This window comes from Sparus aurata, chromosome 13 (genome assembly GCF_900880675.1).
Source record: "Sparus aurata chromosome 13, fSpaAur1.1, whole genome shotgun sequence".
NCBI lineage: Eukaryota > Metazoa > Chordata > Actinopteri > Spariformes > Sparidae > Sparus > Sparus aurata.
In genome coordinates this window covers 3,928,599-3,952,173 of record NC_044199.1, presented here as the reverse complement: position 1 = coordinate 3,952,173, position 23,575 = coordinate 3,928,599, and the positions used below count along the sequence as shown (strand labels likewise).

The 23,575-nt window shown below is 42.5% G+C and overlaps 1 protein-coding gene and 2 long non-coding RNA genes across 3 annotated transcripts in view; all 3 read left to right on the top strand.

Annotated features, from left to right (window-relative positions):
- Positions 1-23,575, top strand: part of LOC115594008 (complement C1q-like protein 2) — a 108,408-nt gene that overhangs the window by 72,216 nt on the left and 12,617 nt on the right. The gene's annotated exons all lie outside the window — the stretch shown is intronic.
- On the top strand, positions 1,996-12,786 carry LOC115594030 (uncharacterized). The gene is made up of 3 exons (XR_003986409.1): positions 1,996-2,150; positions 12,362-12,445; positions 12,766-12,786. It is a non-coding gene; the product is annotated as an uncharacterized LOC115594030 (long non-coding RNA).
- On the top strand, positions 20,001-22,668 carry LOC115594027 (uncharacterized). The gene is made up of 3 exons (XR_003986406.1): positions 20,001-20,048; positions 22,239-22,322; positions 22,643-22,668. It is a non-coding gene; the product is annotated as an uncharacterized LOC115594027 (long non-coding RNA).

Below are 23,575 nucleotides of genomic sequence, written 5' to 3'. Positions count from 1 at the left end.
ACATGGATTTGGACATTTTGTGGGTATTGAAGGAAGCCAGGCTATGCTGGAGGTGGCCAGAGAGAGCGGGTTGTACCAGGACCTGAAGCAGTGCATGCTGGGAGAAGGGCAGCTACCTGTGCAGTGGGGTAATTTTATTAATTCCTTTTATGTGTTTACTCTGTCACAGACATGACAGACATGTTTACATATCATCAATCCTATATGATTGTTTGTGATCGACTTTACTATGAAAAGATCTCTAGAATTATGACCATTAAATATTATTAATCTATAGTATTATTATTATTAGTCAGTGGGGTCCAGGGGTTAATGTTGGCCCACCATGAGGTGAATTATCCAACCAGGATAAGTCAGAATCTGACCCAGTGATAGACATAAATAATATATAATAACTATATTGAAATTGCCAGTCTTCTCACTGATGGCCTCTCTTCACTTCCTGCAGGTCTGTTTGACGTGGTTGTGTTCGTCGGAGCGCTCAGTGTCGGTCAGGTTCCTGTTGATGTGGTCAAAGAATATTGCAAATCCACCAAACCAGGTGAGAAGATTTTCATTTTTTAGGTTTGACGCTGTCTCACCTGCAGTTCTGATCTTTGATTTGACACCAGTGTCTCTTAGCGACAGGTGAGGTTTAACACTGCACCGTTGCCTGTTTTACTCTAGGTGGCTACATTTGCATGACAACCAGAAGTAACCATGACAACCTGCAATACAAAGCCTCACTGGAGCGTGAGCTGAAGCAGATGGAGGAAGAGGAGCTGTGGACTTGTGTAGAGTCCTCTCAGGTGGAGGACTGGGAGAGAGCGGTGTCGGAGCAGGAGCACGGCTACATATCTGGTGCTGTGTACATCTATAAGACACTATAGCACAGTGCAAGAGGATACACATCAAACACAAAACAAGGTGCTCAAGAGGACAGAAAATATTCAAACAACTTACTGTATACTTTATAAAGAAAGTGTCAGGGTTTGGTGATATTGTCAATCTGTTCTAGAACCAAAACTGAAGATGTAAACCTGCAATCAGAGGTGTTGATGTGAGGCTTGAATTGTTCATGATTAAATGGTTCAGTTTAATTTGTAACAGTTTTCATGTCATATGCATCAACATGTTGCAGTTAAACTGACATCTGTTGTTGTCCTGCTCATAAACCACCTCAGCTTTCTACAAATGCAGTCTTGTCAATATGCATTAAAGTCTTCCTGATCAAAATATGAATATGAATGATTTTTTTGAGAAACGTGTAATGACTGAAGGTGTTTTTCTGTTTACTGTGCATCATTAATATCTGCATTAAGAAAGCATTAGCATTTCCTGACACACTGTGAAGATTTAAGATTCATATTTTCTAGTTAAAGACAATAAAAGCACAAATCTTTATAACTGAAAAAGATTTTGGTTGGCTTGATGAGAAACAAACTGATGATAAAAGCAAGAAAATGTGGAGGAATTGATGCAACATCATATAGAAAATTGGAGTTTTGTGCGATTCAGCTTAAAAATAAATATGAAGATCTGACCCTTGACTTTTGACCCCTGACCCACTCTCAGGACGATCACAGTGCTCAATCCAAGCATGGTTTTCATATTAATTTGAACCTTTGTGAGAGAATGAGCTCATTAGAGTCGGAGTGAAGACATGTCCATGTGTGTGTTTTAATGAACACAGTGTTGACACAGTTGTGACTACATGAGAGGGTGTCACAGTTAAAGTGTTCCTCCAGCCTGTAGCAGCTTGTATTTTCTCACCAGCACAGAGAACATATTGAATAATCTGAGGCCTTGAATCAAACTGTCAAACAAGAAACACTTGTTGTTTTTCCCATTCGTTCAGCCAGCTGAAGTTTGGAGACGATATAAGACAGACCCACTCTACCACTGTACCTTTGTGGAGACGATGAGGGTTGTTGTTGGTTTGCTATTGTTGCTGCTCGGTCTGTGTGGATCAGGGGCTCAGGGGGAGGCTGGAGGCCTCGGTGAGGTGACTCAGATCAACCAGAACACAGATCCAAAACATGCAGCTGAGGAATCGACCGAGCAGACCACAGAGCAAACCACCTGTGACATCTGGATGGAGCTGAGGGCACTGAGAGACATGGTGGTGGAGCTCAATGTTCACGTGGAGCTGCTGCAGAGAGAGAATTCAGGTACAGACTGATTACTTTTCCTGTTCAGTGATGATCATGTTCCACTGAAGTGTGTCAGTGCTATGATGTAATGATCGGAAACTCCACAGTAAACTTTTTTCACATAAAATAAATCATTCATGAATTAATTTTATCATTTACAAATAAAACTCACATTTTTCTTTTTTTCAGTCCAAGCCACAGAACTGACATCTTTGGGAACTAGACTGACGGCAACCGAGAGTAAAACAAGTGACCTAGAAAAAGAGAATGCAGGTCTGTGACTGACAAACATGAAGGTTTTATAACTTTCATGGTTTGTTATTGTCTGTGATATTATTGCAAACTTTGTCAAGAATTACATGTGTTTCACTGAATGCAATTTTAGTTCCAGTGTCTTTGATAAAATAGGTAAAAACATTGAAAGTATTTAGTCAATTAGTCATTAGTCAAAGTGTCGACCTGATGATGGCGCTATTGGAAACATCAAGAGATGATCAGACTGATTACAATTTATATGTGTTACGACCCGGCTTGATTTAGAGAGCAGTAACACAATTGGGACAAGAAATGAGGCTCACTTTCTGTTCATTCAGGTACACAACAATACGCTCCGACAAACACTTCTTAAAGTCCTCTAACAGGATCAGCTCTCTCAATGCATTGAAATCACTAACTTTACACGTTGCACACCATTTATCAAATAGAGTTCCCTTCTCACGGGCAAACTCCACATAGGTTTGAGCAGAAGTTTTCTTGTGACCTCGAAACTTCTGTCTGTACACTTCAGGCACAAGTTCATATGCTCGTAAGATAGCTTTCTTGACAGTTTCATAATCTAAGCTATCTTCGACAGGGAGTGCGGCCATAGCATCCTGAGCTTAACCATGCATTTTACACTGGAGCAGAAGCGTCCATACTTCAGGCGGCCATTGTAAAGCAACCGCTATCCTCTCAAACACATTGAAATAGGAGTCAACTTCATTATCCCGAAATACAGGTATTAATGCCACATGCTTACTAATGTCAAACACTTTTTTCGGTGGGCTGGAGGAGGAAGGTGGTGTTATACCTGAGTCTCTAGGAGCACTCTGCCCCATGTTAGAAGCCTCAAGCTCGAGTTGTCTCAGTCTCACAGCTCTCTCCGTCTCAGCCTGAAGTTCAGCTTTTCTTATTTCCAACTGGAGCTGGAGCTGAGATTGCGTCTCCCGTTCACGAGCTTCCAGTTGCAGCCGAGCCAGACGGACTTTAAGCCGTGCCTCGGTATGGCCAGTACTGCTCTGTGGGGAAGGATCATACCTAGGCAGAGTAAACGGGGTCTTCCCTCGTTCACCTGCCTGGGAAACCTTCCCATCGGCTGAGGGTGTCTCAGTACTTGGACCACTCTCTGCTTCTGCAGAGGAACTGGGAAGAGGCACAGACTCCATCTGCTCAGTCAGAGTAATCGCACCCTGTTCCACCAATCCACCAATCACTCTTTCTCTAATTTCTTTTTTAAGCATGGCCCTAATACAGGGAATATTGAAGTGCATAGCTATCTCTAACAAATCATCCCTCCTACAACGTTGTACCTGTTCAGCAGTAGGATGTGCTACAAATGTATCCAATTTAAATGTTTCTGCCATGGTGTCAGTAGCCAGCAGCACTCACTCAAGCAGACAGCTGAATCCCTAATGAGCTCACTTAGCTTACCTAGTAATCAAGGAGCTCAGCAAACACTCACCACTTAACTAAACACCTGACAGACCTGATTCCATTGTCAATTTACAAGTACCAATGTACAATTTTCATTTCATATCCCGGACGAGCCCCCATTTATGTTACGACCCGGCTTGATTTAGAGAGCAGTAACACAATTGGGACAAGAAATGAGGTGGAATACAACACTGGACCGGCTCAGGTTAAGGTCAGAGTTTAATTAAATAAATAAGGAGAGTGTACTAGTACACGAAAATATAACAAAAAGAGACTGTACAGGTGCTGACAAATGACTAAGGCACAAAAGGAAATTGGATAACAGCTATTAAGCTCTTTCTAAAAAAAAACACTAAAGAACAAAAGGAGGTCAGCACCCATAAGTTTACAAAAAACAGCACACCAAAAACAAACAAACAAACAGCTATACAGCAGCTCAAACCGGGAGAGAGACCAACTCTGGTACTCAGTATTAAAACATTCAAGACACACGAAGATATGCAACGCATAGGGAGGCAAGCTGATCACAGGGTCACAGCTGCGCGAAACTTAAGACACACATGCCATTTATACTGCAGCTGCGGTAGATTGAAGGCTCTTGATTGGCAGGTTTGGTCAAGTCACAGCCACACCAATCCCAGACGCCCGTGAACTGGAAACAGGAAGTAGGAAGTAGTAGGCCTCAGCTCCAGAAGGACCAATCCGCGACAGGGAATCACACAACCGGATTTGCATAATGGAAGAATCTCTCATAGAACACACACAATGGTTACAAGTTAAACGGCAGCCAGCGGCGGCTGTAACACCCCCCCCCTTAAATTACAAGCCCTTACGGCTTGACATTAAGACCACATACATACCACCCAGCTAAGCTCTACGGTCTAGACAAAGCATCAGCTAACACATTTTCAGATCCCTTTTTATGTCGGATGTCGAGGTTGAAATCTTGTACCAACAGTGCCCACCGCATGAGTCGCTGATTGTGATTAAACATGCGGGACAGAAAAACAAGGGGATTATGATCAGTGAACACAACAACAGGTAGAGAAGTAGACCCAACATAGACCTCAAAGTGCTGTAGTGCTAACAACAGAGCAAGGGTTTCCTTCTCAATGGTGGAATAATTTGCCTGGTGTCTGTTGAACTTGCGGGAAAAGTAAGCAACAGGATGATCAATACCATCCTCCCCTCTCTGTAACAGGACTGCGCCAGCTCCCACTGCGCTGGCATCTACCTCGAGTTTAAAGGGCGTGGAAAAATCAGGGGCCGCGAGCACGGGAGCATGACTTAATAAAGTCTTTACACTATCGAACGCTACCTGGCACTCTGTGGTCCACACGTAGTCTACCTTGGTGCTGAGTAGGCTGGTTAGCGGAAAGGCGATACTGGAGAAGTTGCGGCAGTAACTCCTATAGTAGCCAGCCATTCCTAGGAACCGACGCAGTGCTTTACGTGTGGTTGGGATGGGGAAATCCCTGATGGCAACAATCTTTGCCTCAACAGGGCGCACATGTCCCTGTCCAACCTGTTGACCAAGATAAGTTAAGGTGGCTTTTCCAAACTCGCATTTGGCCAAATTTAGAGTCAATGTAGCACGGGCCAAACGGTCAAAAACCTGCTCCAATACATGCATATGATTTTCCCATGTATCTGCATAAATGATTAAATCATCGAGATAAGCGTTGCAATTTGGCAAACCAGATAACACGGTGTTAACTAGTCTCTGGAATGTAGCAGGAGCGTTTCGCATACCAAAAGCCATTACATTGTACTGGCAGAAATGATCGGGGGTGACGAATGCAGAAATCTCTCTGGCACGGTCCGTTAAAGGTACCTGCCAGTACCCTTTTAGCAAGTCTAACTTGCTAACGAAATTTGCAGTGTCCAGATTATCGACACAATCCTCCATGCGAGGGAGAGGATACGAATCTCCAACAGTAACTGCATTTACTTTGCGGAAATCTGTGATAAACCTGGGAGTGCCATCGGATTTAGCTTCTAGCAAACACGGCGAACTCCACGGACTGGAACTAGCAGAAGCCAAATCATTTTGTAGGAGATACTCTACCTCCTGTTTCATCAACTGACGTTTAGTCTGATTGGCACGATAAGCATGTTGTTTTATGGGGCGCGCATCTTTTACCTCTATATCATGTTTCAATACAGAAGTGCGGGTTGGAACATCGCTGAACAGACAATTGTACTGGCCTATCAGCACCTCCAGATCATGTTGTTGTGCAGTGGTTAAATGCTGCAAACAGCATGACAGATTTGCAAGCATCTCCGAATTTGGGAGGCGGACCGGCTGATGTGTAGGGATGCGCACCTCTAAATTATCTCTCTGGGGAACACCTGTAGACTCTATCACAATGGGAGCAGCAGCTTTAACATCTGACTGCTCAGCTACTAAGAGCGAGGGGACAGCAGAGCTAACATTTTCCTCACAGGACTGGTAGCGTTTCAACAGGTTTATGTGACAGACTCTAGTCTTACGCCTTCTGTCAGGGGTACAGAGAACATAATTAGTGTCACTAAGACGCTCTTTAATAACATATGGACCGGAGAATTTAGCGGCGAAAACGGAGCTGGTGATGGGCAGCAACACCAGAACTTTATCACCTACCTCAAAACAACGAGATACCGCAGAACGATCGTAATAGCGCTTCATTACCGATTGGGAGTCACTAAGGGTGGCTTTAGCGAGGGCGTTAACTCGTTGAAGACGCTCACAGAACTGGGTGACATAGTCTAGCACGTGCTTTTTGGGCACAGACTCACATGACAATAATTGGTCGTGCAATGACTGAAGCGGCCCACGGGGGATGTGGCCGAAAACAAGCTGTGCAGAACTAAAGCCAATCGATTCTTGCACGGCATCCCGAGCAGCAAACAAGCCAAAGGGAACTCCCTCGTCCCACTGTTTCTCAGTCTCTACACAGTACTTTCTAAGCATCGACTTTAGCGTCTGATGCCAACGCTCTAAAGCTCCTTGCGATTGGGGGTGGTATGCGGAGGACACGATATGATGCACACTCAAACTCTTGAGTACCTGTCTGAAGAGACCAGACTTAAAATTAGAGCCCTGGTCTGTCTGAACCACCCGCGGCAATCCAAAAGTAGAAAAAAACTTCAGCAAAGCCTTCACTACGGCACTAGCAGTTATCGAACGAAGGGGAATAGCCTCGGGGTAACGAGTGGCAGCGCACATAATAGTTAGCAAGTACTGATTTCCACTTTTAGTTCGAGGTAGAGGGCCAACACAGTCAATAATCACTCGCTCAAATGGCTCCGCTATAACAGGAATGGGGTGTAAGGGTGCAGGAGGGACACTCTGGTTAGGTTTCCCAACAACCTGACACACATGGCAAGCACGGCAATGTTTAGAAATGTCAGACTTTAGACCTGGCCAATAGAAATGTCGGAGGATGGCTTGATACGTTTTGTTTATGCCCAAATGTCCTGCCCACTTACTCTCATGAGCCACTGACATGATATGCTGGCGACATCCTGCAGGAACAACTATCTGGTAAACAGAATCACAATCGGAATCACCAGTTACAAGGGGAGACCATTTACGTGTCAGCATCTCACCATCCATAATATATGCCACTTGTTCATCCCTTGCTTTGTCGTTACTCACCACCTTGGTAAAGCACTCTCGCAGTGTTGGGTCAGCTTTCTGCATCTGGCTCAAGCACGCTCGGCTGACTGGAAATGCCGCATCTCCAGCTAACGGCAGTTCCGGGCCAGTCGGGCGCGTATGCTTTGCAGATGCATCCTGGACAGGTAATAAGGAGCTCTCAGCCTCTTTCTTTTTCTCTTTGTCACCTGAAAAAACTGACACGAATAAACTATCAGACAATGAAACTTCATGGTCATCTGGGTTAATTTCACGGGAACGAGCACGAGTTACAGCGCAGGCCGGAAACACATTTGGGGGTGTCTGACATGATGTCTGGATCCCATCACACTGGGGTTGATCCAGGACTTCTAGTGTGGGGGTTACCTTACCTCCTGCGATATCATTTCCCATCAGGAGAACAATACAGTTCAGTACAGACCGCAGTTCAGTACAGACCGCTACTGGGAAGGATCCAGTAACAAGGGTGGACTGAATATAAACGCGGTGCACTGGCCGTGGCATGTAGCCCATTTCAACTCCTCTAAGAACTAAACTGTAATGACAAGCAGAGTTATCAGAAAAAGGCAGAGCTGATGCTAGAATAACAGATTGAGAGCATGCAGTATCTCTCAAAGCCCGTATGGGGTGTTTATCAGCTGACTCACCAGTCAAAGACACAAAGGCATCAAACACAAATGGCTTAAAACAGTCATCGATTTTCTGATCAGATGAGTCAATGTTCACACCACAATCTGCTTTAATCAGTCCTACCCCTTTGGCTGGAGAAGGGCGTGAGGACTGCTCTTTGCGTTTTAGTGTCAAGCAATTTGCAATGACATGGCCGACCTGGTGGCAGTAATAACATTCCCTTTCCTCTTTCGGCCCACGTGGATTAGAGGATCTGGGAGGAGAGGAGGGACGGGAGACAGCAGAGACTGGAGAAAAAGCAGATTTGTGAGTTAGCACGTACTCATCAGCCAGCACAGCGGCAGCAGAAAGTGTGCTCACTTTCTGTTCATTCAGGTACACAACAATACGCTCCGACAAACACTTCTTAAAGTCCTCTAACAGGATCAGCTCTCTCAATGCATTGAAATCACTAACTTTACACGTTGCACACCATTTATCAAATAGAGTTCCCTTCTCACGGGCAAACTCCACATAGGTTTGAGCAGAAGTTTTCTTGTGACCTCGAAACTTCTGTCTGTACACTTCAGGCACAAGTTCATATGCTCGTAAGATAGCTTTCTTGACAGTTTCATAATCTAAGCTATCTTCGACAGGGAGTGCGGCCATAGCATCCTGAGCTTTACCATGCATTTTACACTGGAGCAGAAGCGTCCATACTTCAGGCGGCCATTGTAAAGCAACCGCTATCCTCTCAAACACATTGAAATAGGAGTCAACTTCATTATCCCGAAATACAGGTATTAATGCCACATGCTTACTAATGTCAAACACTTTTTTCGGTGGGCTGGAGGAGGAAGGTGGTGTTATACCTGAGTCTCTAGGAGCACTCTGCCCCATGTTAGAAGCCTCAAGCTCGAGTTGTCTCAGTCTCACAGCTCTCTCCGTCTCAGCCTGAAGTTCAGCTTTTCTTATTTCCAACTGGAGCTGGAGCTGAGATTGCGTCTCCCGTTCACGAGCTTCCAGTTGCAGCCGAGCCAGACGGACTTTAAGCCGTGCCTCGGTATGGCCAGTACTGCTCTGTGGGGAAGGATCATACCTAGGCAGAGTAAACGGGGTCTTCCCTCGTTCACCTGCCTGGGAAACCTTCCCATCGGCTGAGGGTGTCTCAGTACTTGGACCACTCTCTGCTTCTGCAGAGGAACTGGGAAGAGGCACAGACTCCATCTGCTCAGTCAGAGTAATCGCACCCTGTTCCACCAATCCACCAATCACTCTTTCTCTAATTTCTTTTTTAAGCATGGCCCTAATACAGGGAATATTGAAGTGCATAGCTATCTCTAACAAATCATCCCTCCTACAACGTTGTACCTGTTCAGCAGTAGGATGTGCTACAAATGTATCCAATTTAAATGTTTCTGCCATGGTGTCAGTAGCCAGCAGCACTCACTCAAGCAGACAGCTGAATCCCTAATGAGCTCACTTAGCTTACCTAGTAATCAAGGAGCTCAGCAAACACTCACCACTTAACTAAACACCTGACAGACCCGATTCCATTGTCAATTTACAAGTACCAATGTACAATTTTCATTTCATATCCCGGACGAGCCCCCATTTATGTTACGACCCGGCTTGATTTAGAGAGCAGTAACACAATTGGGACAAGAAATGAGGTGGAATACAACACTGGACCGGCTCAGGTTAAGGTCAGAGTTTAATTAAATAAATAAGGAGAGTGTACTAGTACACAAAAATATAACAAAAAGAGACTGTACAGGTGCTGACAAATGACTAAGGCACAAAAGGAAATTGGATAAATAACAGCTATTAAGCTCTTTCTAAAAAAAAAACACTAAAGAACAAAAGGAGGTCAGCACCCATAAGTTTACAAAAAACAGCACACCAAAAACAAACAAACAAACAGCTATACAGCAGCTCAAACCGAGAGAGAGACCAACTCTGGTACTCAGTATTAAAACATTCAAGACACACGAAGATATGCAACGCATAGGGAGGCAAGCTGATCACAGGGTCACAGCTGCGCGAAACTTAAGACACACATGCCATTTATACTGCAGCTGCGGTAGATTGAAGGCTCTTGATTGGCAGGTTTGGTCAAGTCACAGCCACACCAATCCCAGACGCCCGTGAACTGGAAACAGGAAGTAGGAAGTAGTAGGCCTCAGCTCCAGAAGGACCAATCCGCGACAGGGAATCACACAACCGGATTTGCATAATGGAAGAATCTCTCATAGAACACACACAATGGTTACAAGTTAAACGGCAGCCAGCGGCGGCTGTAACATATGGACGATGGCAATTGATGAATCAATGTGATATTCACATGACACATAATTGATATTAATCGCCTGTTTTTAGAAATATCGCAAATCACTCAACACTGGTACTTTACTTCACAGCCCCACAACATGATCCAATAGTGCACCTGTAACTGGATCTTTACTGGTTCCTGTCCCCTCCTCCCCCATGCTTTCCCTTTCATGTTCAGAGACACGTTCATCTGGAGTACAGTTCTCAACGGGCCTGAAAATTACAACCCGACCCGACCCGGCCCGTGGGTTTTTAAGCCCGAACCCGACGCAGACCGACACACCAGCATGAATTGTCTGCCCTAACCCGGCCCGAACCCGACCCCCCGCGTGCCTGCATTGTTTTCCTCATACACTTGTTATCATGATCAGACAGACAGCAGACGGAAAGGTGGCGCGAGCCAGGAGACAGGTGCTGTGTCAACGTCAGCAGCAGCACCCGCTCGCGCTGCAAAGAAGACACCGCGCTTCGACCAGTGGGAAAATATATTCAGAGAAACAGAAACAGACGATTTCCCCACTCCTCGAAAAGCAAGGGTGAATTCGCCTGTGGCAAGTTTACTTTTAGCCAATCCCATCTTCTCCAGCCAGGCTATAGGCGCGAGTAGCCTATACGTCACGCAGCAGCGTCACTTCTGTGTCTGCCCCTCCCCATGAAGCAGGCAGCCAACAGTGATGATTCACAACAAACGATATATAATTTACAACCTGCAAGAAATGTGTTTTATGAAATGTGTTTTATAAAAAAGGAAGACCGAGGCCCGACCCGACCCGGCTCATTTGCGTATTTTTTTGGCCCGAACCCGGCGCAAACGGGTCCGGTCGGGTTTGTCGGGCCGACCCGACCTGTTGAGAACTCTAATCTGTAGAGTCAGAAAGGCAAATAAATATACCAATGTGGGCCCCACTGGTATATTTATTTGCCTTTCTGACTAACCCTAACCCTATGTGGCACACTTGTCTGCACTTGTTTGGACAGTAAGAGTCACATCATGATTAAACCTGTGATGGACATTTACAATAGTTTTGCACATCTTTGTGAGCGCTGGTTCAACAGAAGTGATGAGAATTAAAGTTAGTGTAAACAATGTGTTGGTCTGTTCTGTGATTCACTGTCATTACATTAACTCCAGACCTGCAGACCAGACTGAGCAGCAGTGAGAGTGAACTTCTCATCAGCAGGTTCAGGATTGACCAGCTGGAGAGAGAAAATGCAGGTGATGAAGTGAAACAATTAAGTTATTGTGAGCTCCAGAATAAAGCTGTAACAATCCACCTGGTGTGGATGAGATAATTATGCTACATTTAATCAATGATAAAACATAGTTTTGTATTTGTGTATTTAAAGCTTTGTTAGAAATGTATTCAACCATTCACAAAAATAAATCAAACTCATGTTTTTCAGTCCAAGCCACAGAACTGACATCTTTGGGAACTAGACTGACGGCAACCGAGAGCAAAACAAGTGACCTAGAAAAAGAGAATGCAGGTCTGTGACTGACAAACATGAAGGTTTTATAACTTTCATGGTTTGTTATTGTCTGTGATATTATTGCAAACTTTGTTAAGAATTACATGTGTTTCCTTGAATGCAATTTTAGTTCCAGTCTCTTTGATACAAAAGCTAAAAACATATTGACAGTATTTTGGTAATTAGTCATTCGCCAAAGTGTCGACCTGATGATGGCGCTGTTGGAAACATCAAGAGATGATCAGACTGATTACAGTTTATATGGATGTTGATCATGTTTTCCTTGAAGAGTTTGACTGAAGTGTGTCAGAGCACTAAAAACTTATTATGAGCTCCAACAATAAAGCTTCAAAAACTAACATGGATAGGATGAATGTGTAATTTTTCATAATGAAAAATATAATAGAGCTCATTGTTTTGTGTTTTTGTATCATGGAAAATTAATTTCCGCATTCACAAAAAAAAATCAACTTCTTCTGTTTTTCAGTCCAAGCCACAGAACTGGTATCTTTGGAAAGCAGACTGACGTCCTCCGAGAGCAAAACAAGTGACCTAGAAAAAGAGAATGCAGGTATCACACTGACAACCTTCACCTCAAATTAAGAACAGTTTATGTTGCCTAAAGAACATCTTAACTACACAGGTGTTGGATGAGAAATGATTTGTGTGAATAATTTGTGTAACAATCACATTTATTGTTTTGGACAACATGGAAAACTACTTATTGTGTCAGTATATGTTCTGATCATAAAAGAAACAATAGTTTTAGCACTCAGACAGACAAAGAAGATATGAGTCAAGATACTGTAAATAATGTGTTGTGCATGTTAACAGTTTGATATTTTGATGTCTGCTCTGTTCTGTGATTCACTGTCATTACATTAACTCCAGACCTGCAGATCAGACTGAGCAGCAGTGAGAGTGAACTTCTCATCAGCAAGTTCAGGATTGACCAGCTGGAGACAGAAAATGCAGGTGAGGGTTGTATCTACTCACACACACACACACACACACACACACACACACACACACACACACACACACACCTGCACACACACACAGCTGCACACATTGCCACATTGCCAACATTAAGTTAAATCGTTACATTAAATGTTCTTCTTCGTGTCATCAGAGAAACCAAAGGTGGCCTTCTACACAGCTCTGACTGATGCAGGAACTCTTGGACCATACAACACAGACACCACACTGAAATACAGCAAGGTCTTCACCAACATTGGCAATGCTTACAATCCATCTACAGGTAACATACTGCAGCTCACATGTGGACATTTTACATACATCAGTTGTTCCTGTTTTTCATTTTCTGCTCTCACTCTGTAGGTTTCTTCACAGCACCAGTCAAAGGTGTCTACTATCTCCAGTTCACTGCGTTTGGTTACCATGCTGGTGGTGTACGTTTACAAGTGTACAAGAACAACCAAAGGATTATGTATAACTTTGAGACCAACGACCACAATTATGTACCTGAGTATTTCACTAACTCTCTGGTGTTGGAGCTGACAGCAGGAGATGAAATTCACCTGGTTCTCCCATCAGGCAATTCTATCTTTGACAACAGTGATAATTACAGCACCTTCAGTGGCTCCCTTCTCTTCACACTGTGAGGATGTTGTTCAGGCTGCTGTGTGACTGATTTGTCACAAACCCTGTTGTTATTGGCTGAACTGTGAATCTTTATAAAATGCTGATATATCTCAGCACTGCTGCCTCCAGGACAACTTTCTGTACATTCACTGCATGTATCAAATAATGTGATTCTCAATCTGACTTCACTTTTGTGTCGTCACATGAAAACAACATTCAAATAAATCAAAGTTGCATTCAAGTGTTTGGATTCTGTTTGTTATCATTGACTGTTGGCTGTGAAGCCTGAGATGAGTTTTATAGATTCACTACATGAGTCTCATTCTGACCTTTTGCATCTCAGGCCTCCTTATTAAAATAAATTAGATGACCCTCCATTTTTACTTCAACACAACATGAAGTTACTACAAAGTCTGTGTGATTTACTGCAGCTGACTCTCTCTGTATATCAGAGTAATACCGCCCTCTGGTGGTGAAAGATTTGTACTGCATCAAAGAGTTTGAACAGACCTGAGAGGGTGTGTGGCCTGAACACTTCCAATCAACTGTTGGTACATATCAACATAATAGATGCAAGTGCACAATGTCACAACATCTGAACACTCGTTTGAGAGGGTCTCCACATAGAGGACGTATTTCAGGCAATCATGGCCATTTTTCTGTATGGCTGTAAAGCCATACTTAATGTATACTGCCTCATATTTTCAGAATGTAGTTTGCCATGAATTCTTAGGTTTTTTGCCTCAGAGTCCTCCACAGCAGAGCTGTTGGTCTGCTGCTTCGGTCTATTCATTGTCAAAAACCTGTCCATTTTGTGCTAACTAGCTACACGCTAGCTTGAGGAGCAGAGCAGCTTGATAACAACCACCAGGTCTGCACGAATATGATGTAGTCATTCCGAACTTGGAGCTGAAACTGAGAATCCGACGATCATGGCAGTTTACATGTTGTATGGTTCAGGACATATGGTTATTAAATATATATATATATACTGTATATATATCATTTTTTTTTCTTATTTTCCCTCCAATTATATGAGCCCCCCTAGCGCCCCCTGGTGGTCCCCACTTTGAAATTCACTGCTCTAGACTGTCCATGTGCCTTGAACTTTATTTTGTACTTTGCATGAAATGAGTTACTGGCCCAACAGTTACTCATAGATTGAAGTGACATAAATACACCTGATTTCTTTTCATCAAGACCAATGAATTATTCCCTGAGAAATTAAGGAAAAAATCTGAAAAGCGCCCTATTTCAGAACGTGGGGTCCATCCCTTCAGCTGGAAGAGTTAGTGGGGTCTATTCTGGGCTGAGACCCATCGTCCCTCTGAGTTTTAATGGAGATCACCTCCATAGTTTTTATTTAATCCTGCTGAGAAATGAGCAGATGCAGGTGAAAACAAGGAGATTACAGAATAAGTAAGAATTGGCCAACTGCTGAATTCGTACTCGCAACATATAGGGGGCAGTATATCACCAGAGTCACCGCTAACTGCTGCCAACTGCATGAAAAATATATGACAGTCTGCATTTTGTGATAAAGTTTTTGATGGCAGATGTTGTGGTGTAGAGGCTCATGGGAAATATTCACACTGTATAAGAACAAAGATGTGGATACGTTTTTTAAATACTTTTGTCTTTTTACTCACTGAGTTGAGTCAGCCACACATGCAGCATCAGGATCAGTGTGTGTCTGTGAGTGTTAGTCTGTGTGTGTGTATTAATAAACACAGTGTTGACACAGTTGTGACTACATGAGAGGGTGTCACAGGCTTCATGCCTCAACCAATCACTACGCTTCTTTATTTCTGCTGACATGCTATTTTTCTATGGAAAACTCTTGTTCTTCCTTCTGCACCTGTGTGAAGCTTTGGCCCACGTGCAGAACTGCACATAGACCAGTTGCTCTTCTCCTCACTTTGTTTTTTTAATCAGGTGCTTTTCCTCTATCTGTATCTCTGGCTCTTAGAAACTCTTTGATAACTCAGTCCCTTCTTGACATATCCCATCATATCTGCATTTTAAAGAACAATAGCAGTGTTGTATATCTGGTTATATGATTTTGTTCTTATATCTGTGTTTACATTTTCACTCTTCACATCATCACACTACAGCAGCTTTAATCAGTAGATGCACATTTCAATCAGCTGGTGTCCAGTAGTATGTTTCAGCAACTCTTTCACACTTGATTACCCTTCATTTCTTACTTTTATCATTATTAACAACAACTTTATTTATAGAGCACTTTTCATACACGGCCGTGCAGCACAAAGTGCTTTACACAAGAAAGATGTCACAATAATAAAGAAAGGCTCTCCCTCCCACCCTCCATACTACATACACATACACACACACACACACACACACACACACACACCTGTGAGGCTTGAGGAGGTGCCGCCTTTGGGGCCGTCCACACTGGGAGGAGTCACAGGCTGTGCCACGGGGGCAGCAGTGCCCAGGCCCCCCGACCCTGACAGACAACAGCTGGCCGGGCCGAAGGGACCCAGGGACAGCACCCCAGCAGCAGCCCAGACACAGCTCCCAGTGTGGAGGACCCCCCTGAGGAAACTCTGGAGTTAAACCTTAAAAACTAAAAACATAAGATAGGATAAAAACCCTGACAAAAGATAAGTAAATGGAGTGAACAGTTAAAAGGATAAAAATAGGTAAGATAATAAATAAAATAAAATAGTACCAAAGATAAATAAAAATAAAATTATTTAAGATTAAAAATTGTTTTAAAAAACAAGATAGAAGCAATAACATAAAATACGATAAAACCACATAAGAACGGAATTTTATTTGTTAAATATTAGTTAAAAGCCTGATTAAAAAGGTGTGTCTTTAACCTTCCCTTAAAAATATCAACAGTCTCTGCAGACCTGAGGTTCTCCAGCAGGCTGTTCCACAGGTGGGGGCCATAGTGGCTAAATGCCGCCTCACCGTGGGTTCTAGTTCTTGGTTTTGGTATGGATAAAAGGCCAGAGCCGGAGGACCTCAGGGTCCGCGAGGGTTGATATGGTAAAAGCAGCTCAGATAAGTAGGAGGGCGCAAGGTCGTTAAGACATTTAAAAACCAGTAAAAGAACCTTAAAATCGATCCTGAAGCGGACGGGGAGCCAATGCAGTGACTCTAAAACTGGTGTAATGTGCTCCCGCCCTCTGGTCCTCGTCAGCACGCGTGCGGCCGAGTTTTGTAATAATTGGAGATTTAGAGAACTCTTTTTGGGAAGACCAGAGAGCAGGGCATTACAATAATCTAAGAGACAGGAAATAAAAGCATGCATTAGCACCTCCGTACTGTCTAAACAAATGAAATAAACTAACTGACCTTAAAGACAACATAGTTTCATTCTGTTTTAATTTGTTTATATGTGGCGGACCCTGCCACCTTTCTAGCTTCTAACAGTGTGTATTCAGTTGTAGAAAAAATTGATATTTCTGAGTTTGTGTTATTAAATCATTAATATGATAACTGTTAAGATTCTGACTTTTAATTTATTCTCCAAAACTACAAAGTGCCCCCTTAAACTAAATAACACAGTTCAATATATAACATTATGAGGCTCTGTATCTTTGTATTGTATGACAGTGGCGGTTCTAGGGGGGCCAACAGGGGCCAGTGCCCCCATGACTCTGAGTCTGGCCCCCCTGTATAGTGTATATAGTGCCCAAATATGGTGTCACTGCACTCACAGCAGTTCTACAGTATATATTCCATGGTGTGACGTCTTTATACAAAATGAATGATGGAAGCCAGGCTATGCTGGAGGTGGCCAGAGAGAGCGGGTTGTACCAGGACCTGAAGCAGTGCATGCTGGGAGAAGGGCAGCTACCTGTGCAGTGGGGTAATATTATTAATTCTTTCTATGTGTTTACTCTGTCACAGACATGACAGACATGTTTACATATCGTCAATCCTATATGATTGTTTGTGATCGACTTTATTATGAAAAGATCTCTAGAATTATGGCCATTAAATATTATTAATCTATAGTATTGTTATTATTGTTAGTCAGTGGGGTCCAGGGGTTAATGTTGGCCCACCATGAGGTAAATTATCCAACCAGAATAAGTCAGAATCTGACCCAGTGATAGACATAAATAATATATAATAACTATATTGAAATTGCCAGTCTTCTCACTGATGGCCTCTCTTCACTTCCTGCAGGTTTGTTTGACGTGGTTGTGATCGTCGGAGCGCTCAGTGTTGGTCAGGTTCCCGTTGATGTGGTCAGAGAATTGTGCAAATCCACCAAACCAGGTGAGAAGATTTTAATTTTTTTGGTTTGACGCTGTCTCACCTGCAGTTCTGATCTTTTATTTAACATCAGTATCTCTTAGTCAAAGGTGAGTTTTACGACGACACTGCACCATTGCCTGTTTTACACTAGGTGGCTACATTTGCATGACAACCAGAAGTAACCATGACAACCTGCAGTACAAAGCCTCACTGGAGCGTGAGCTGAAGCAGATGGAGGAAGAGGAGCTGTGGACTTGTGTAGAGAACTCTCAGGTGGAGGACTGGGAGAGAGCGGTGTCGGAGCAGGAGCACGGCTACATATCTGGTGCTGTGTACATCTATAAGAAACTATAGCACAGTGCAAGAGGATACACATCAAACACAAAACAAGGTGCTCAAGAGGACAGAAAATATTCAAACAACTTACTGTATACTTTATAAAGAAAGTGTCAGGGTTTGGTGATATTGTCAATCTGTTCTAGAACCAAAACTGAAGATGTGAACCTGCAATCAGGGGTGTTGATGTGAGGCTTGAATTGTTCATGATTAAATGGTTCAGTTTAATTTGTAACAGTTTTCATGTCATATGCATCAACATGTTGCAGTGAAACTGACATCTGTTGTTGTCCTGCTCATAAACCACCTCCGTTTTCAATAAATTTGCAATATCTTATCAACATGCATTAAATCTTCCTGATAAAAATATGAATATGAATGAATTATTTTTATAAATATGAGAAACATGTGATGACTGAAGGTGTTTTTTCTGTTTACTGTGCATTGATACCTGCATTAATAAAACGTTGTGCATATCATAGCACACCATGAAGATTTAAGATTCAGATTTTCTATTTACAGACAATAAAAGCACAAATCTTTATAACTGAAAAAGATTTTGGTTGGCTAGGTGAGAAACAAACTGATGATAAAAAGTTAGAAAAAGTTAGAATATTGTGGACAAATTGCAATTTAAAGCAACATTATGTATAAGTTGGCTTCAGCAAGATTGATTCAGCATAAACATGAATATGAGGATCTGACCTTTGACTTTTGACCCCTGACCCACTCTCAGGATGATCACAGTGCTCACAGCATGGTTTGCATATTGATTTAGAGCATTTGTGAGAGAATGAGCTCAGAAGAGAGACTCAGTGAAGACATGTCCATGTGTGTGTATTAATAAACACAGTGTTGACACAGTTGTGACTACATGAGAGGGTGTCACAGTTAAAGTGTTCCTCCAGCCTGTAGCAGCTTGTATTTTCTCACCAGCACAGAGAACATATTGAATAATCTGAGGCCTTGAATCAAACTGTAAAACAAGAAACACTTGTTGTTTTTCCCATTCGTTCAGCCAGCTGAAGTTTGGAGACGATATAAGACAGACCCACTCTACCACTGTACCTTTGTGGAGACGATGAGGGTTGTTGTTGGTTTGCTGTTGTTGCTGCTCGGTCTGTGTGGATCAGGGGCTCAGGGGGAGGCTGGAGGCCTCGGTGAGGTGGCTGAGATCAACCAGAACACAGATCCAAAAGATGCAGCTGAGGAATCGACTGAACAGACCACAAAGCAAACCACCTCTGACATCTGGACGGAGCTGAGGGCACTGAGAGACATGGTGGTGGAGCTGCAGAGAGAGAATTCAGGTACAGACTGATTACTTTTCCTGTTCAGTGATGATCATGTTCCACTGAAGTGTGTCAGTGTACTGATGTAATGATCGGAAGCTCCACAGTAAACTTTTTTCACATAAAATAAATCATTCATGAATTAATTTTATCATTTACAAATAAAACTCACATTTTTCTTTTTTTCAGTCCAAGCCACAGAACTGACATCTTTGGGATGTCATTGTCTATGATATGAGATTTAAAGTTACTGTAAACAATGTGTTGGTCTGTTCTGTGATTCACTGTCATTACATTAACTCCAGACCTGCAGACCAGACTGAGCAGCAGTGAGAGTGAACTTCTCATCAGCAGGTTCAGGATTGACCAGCTGGAGAGAGAAAATGCAGGTGATGAAGTGAAACGATGAATTTATTGTGAGCTCCAGAATAAAGCTGTAACAATCCACCTGGTGTGGATGAGATAATTACCGTTCATTTAATCAATGATAAAACATAGTTTGTGTATTTTTAAGTTGGTAAGAAATGTATTCAACCATTCACAAAAACAAATAAGAAATAAATAAATAATTGTATCATTTATAAACAAAACTGACATCATTCTTTTTTTCAGTCCAAGCCACAGAACTGACATCTTTGGGAACTAGACTGACGGCAACCGAGAGCAAAACAAGTGACCTAGAAAAAGAGAATGCAGGTCTGTGACTGACAAACATGAAGGTTTTATAACTTTCATGGTTTGTTATTGTCTGTGATATTATTGCAAACTTTGTCAAGAATTACATGTGTTTCATTGAATGCAATTTAAGTTCCAGTCTCTTTGATAAAATAGGTAAAAACATATTGAAAGTATTTAGTCAATTAGTCATTAGTCAAAGTGTCGACCTGATGATGGCGCTGTTGGAAACATCAAGAGATGATCAGACTGATTACAATTTATATGGACGATGGCAATTGATGAATCAATGTAATATTCACATGACACCTAATTGATCTTAATTGCCTGTTTTTAGAAATATTGCAAAACCCTCAACACTCGTACTTTACTTCACAGCCCCACAACATGATCCAATAGTGCACCTGTAACTGGATCTTTACTGGTTCCTGTCCCCTCCTCCCCCATGCTTTCCCTTTCATGTTCAGACACACGTTCATCTGGAGTACAGTTCTCAACGGGCCTGAAAATTACAACCCGACCCGACCCGGCCCGTGGGTTTTTAAGCCCGAACCCGACGCAGCCCGACACACCAGCATGAATTGTTTGCCCTAACCCGGCCCGAACCCGACCCCCCGCGTGCCTGCATTGTTTTCCTCATACACTTGTTATCATGATCAGACAGACAGCAGACGGAAAGGTGGCGCGAGCCAGGAGACAGGTGCTGCGTCAACGTCAGCAGCAGCACCCGCTCCCGCTGCAAAGAAGACACCGCGCTTCGACCAGTGGGAGAATATATTCAGAGAAACAGAGACAGACGATTTCCCCACTCCTCGAAAAGCAAGGGTGAATTCGCCTGTGGCAAGTTTACTTTTAGCCAATCCCATCTTCTCCAGCCAGGCTATAGGCGCGAGTATACGTCACGCAGCGGCGTCACTTCTGTGTCTGCCCCTCCCCATGAAGCAGGCAGCCAACAGTGATGATTCACAACAAACGATATATAATTTACAACCTGCAAGAAATGTGTTTTATGAAATGTGTTTTATAAAAAAGGAAGCCCGAGGCCCGACCCGACACGGCTCATTTGCGAATTTTTTTGGCCCGAACCCGGTGCGAACGGGTCCGGTCGGGTTTGTCGGGCAGGCCCGACCCGTTGAGAACTCTAATCTGTACAGTCAGAATAAAATAAATATACCAATGTGGGCCCCACTGGTATATTTATTTGCCTTTCTGACTAACCATATGTGGCACACTTGTCTGCACTTGTTTGGACAGTAAGAGTCACATCATGATTAAACCTGTGATGGACATTTACAATAGTTTTGCACATCTTTGTGAGCGCTGGTTCAACAGAAGTGATGAGAATTAAAGTTACTGTAAACAATGTGTTGGTCTGTTCTGTGATTCACTGTCATTACATTAACTCCAGACCTGCAGACCAGACTGAGCAGCAGTGAGAGTGAACTTCTCATCAGCAGGTTCAGGATTGACCAGCTGGAGAGAGAAAATGCAGGTGATGAAGTGAAACAATTAATTAATTGTGAGCTCCAGAATAAAGCTGTAACAGCGCACCTGGTATGGATGAGATAATTATTCTACATTTAATCAATGATAAAACATAGTTTTGTATTTGTGTATTTAAAGCTTTGTTAGAAATGTATTCAACCATTCACAAAAATAAATCAAACTCATGTTTTCTTTGGGAACTAGACTGACGACAACCAACAGCAAAACAAGTGACCTAGAAAAGAGAATGCAGGTCTGTGACTGACAAACATGAAGGTTTTATAACTTTCATGGTTTGTTATTGTCTATGATATTATTGAAAACTGTGTTAAGAATTACATGTGTTTCATTGACTGCAATTTTAGTTTTAGCCTCTTTGATAAAAAAAAAGCTGAAAACATATTAAAAGTATTTAGGTCATTAGTCATTCGCCAAAGTGTCGACCTGATGATGGCGCTGTTGGAAACATCAAGAGATGATCAGACTGATTACAATTTATATGGATGTTGATCATGTTTTCATTGAAGAGTTTGACTGAAGTGTGTCAGTGCACTAAAAACTTATTGTGAGCTCCAACAATAAAGCTTCAAAAACTAACATGGATAGGATGAATGTGTAATTTTTCATGATGAAAAATATAATAGAGCTCATTGTTTTGTGTTTTTGTATCATGAAAAATTAATTTCCGCATTCACAAACAAAAATCAAACTTCTTCTGTTTTTCAGTCCAAGCAACAGAACTGGTATCTTTGGAAAGCAGACTGACGTCCTCCGAGAGCAAAACAAGTGACCTAGAAAAAGAGAATGCAGGTATCACACTGACAACCTTCACCTCAAATTAAGAACAGTTTATGTTGCCTAAAGAACACCTTAACTACACAGGTGTTGGATGAAAAATTATTTTTGTGAATAATTTGTGTAACAATAACATTTATTGTTTTGGACAACATGGAAAACTACTTATTGTGTCAGTATATGTTCTGATCATGAATGAAACAATAGTTTTAGCACTCAGACAGACAAAGAAGATATGAGTCAAGATACTGTAAATAATGTGTTGTGCATGTTAACAGTTTGATATTTTGATGTCTGCTCTGTTCTGTGATTCACTGTCATTACATTAACTCCAGACCTGCAGACCAGACTGAGCAGCAGTGAGAGTGAACTTCTCATCAGCAAGTCCAGGATTGACCAGCTGGAGACAGAAAATGCAGGTGAGGGTTGTATCTACTCACACACACACACACACACACGCACAAACGCGCGCACACACACACACACACACACACACACACATTTCGTCCAGGTTAAGTTTAATGATACAGATGTTCTTCTACTTGTCATCAGAGAAACCAAAGGTGGCCTTCTACACAGCTCTGACTGATGCAGAAACTCTTGGACCATACAACACAGACATCACACTGAAATACAGCAAGGTCTTCACCAACATTGGCAATGCTTACAATCCATCTACAGGTAACATACTGCAGCTCACATGTGGACATTTTACATACATCAGTTGTTACTGTTTTTCATTTTCTGCTCTCACTCTGTAGGTTTCTTCACAGCACCAGTCAAAGGTGTCTACAATCTCCAGTTCACTGTGATGGGTTACCATGCTGGTAATATAGGTGTACATGTGTACAAGAACAACCAAAGGATTATGCATAATTGGGAGCATAACAACAACAATCAGGTTCCTGAGTATTTCACTAAGTCTCTGGTGTTGGAGCTGACAGCAGGAGATGAAATTCACCTGGTTCTCCCATCAGGCTTTTCTATCTTTGACAACAGTGATAATTACAGCACCTTCAGTGGCTCCCTTCTCTTCACACTGTGAGGATGTTGTTCAGGCTGCTGTGTGACTGATTTGTCACAAACCCTGTTGTTATTGGCTGAACTGTGAATCTTTATAAAATGCTGATATATCTCAGCACTGCTGCCTCCAGGACAACTTTCTGTACATTCACTGCATGAATCAAATAATGTGATTCTCAATCTGACTTCACTTTTGTGTCGTCACATGAAAACAATTTAAAATAAATCAAAGTTGCATTCAAGTG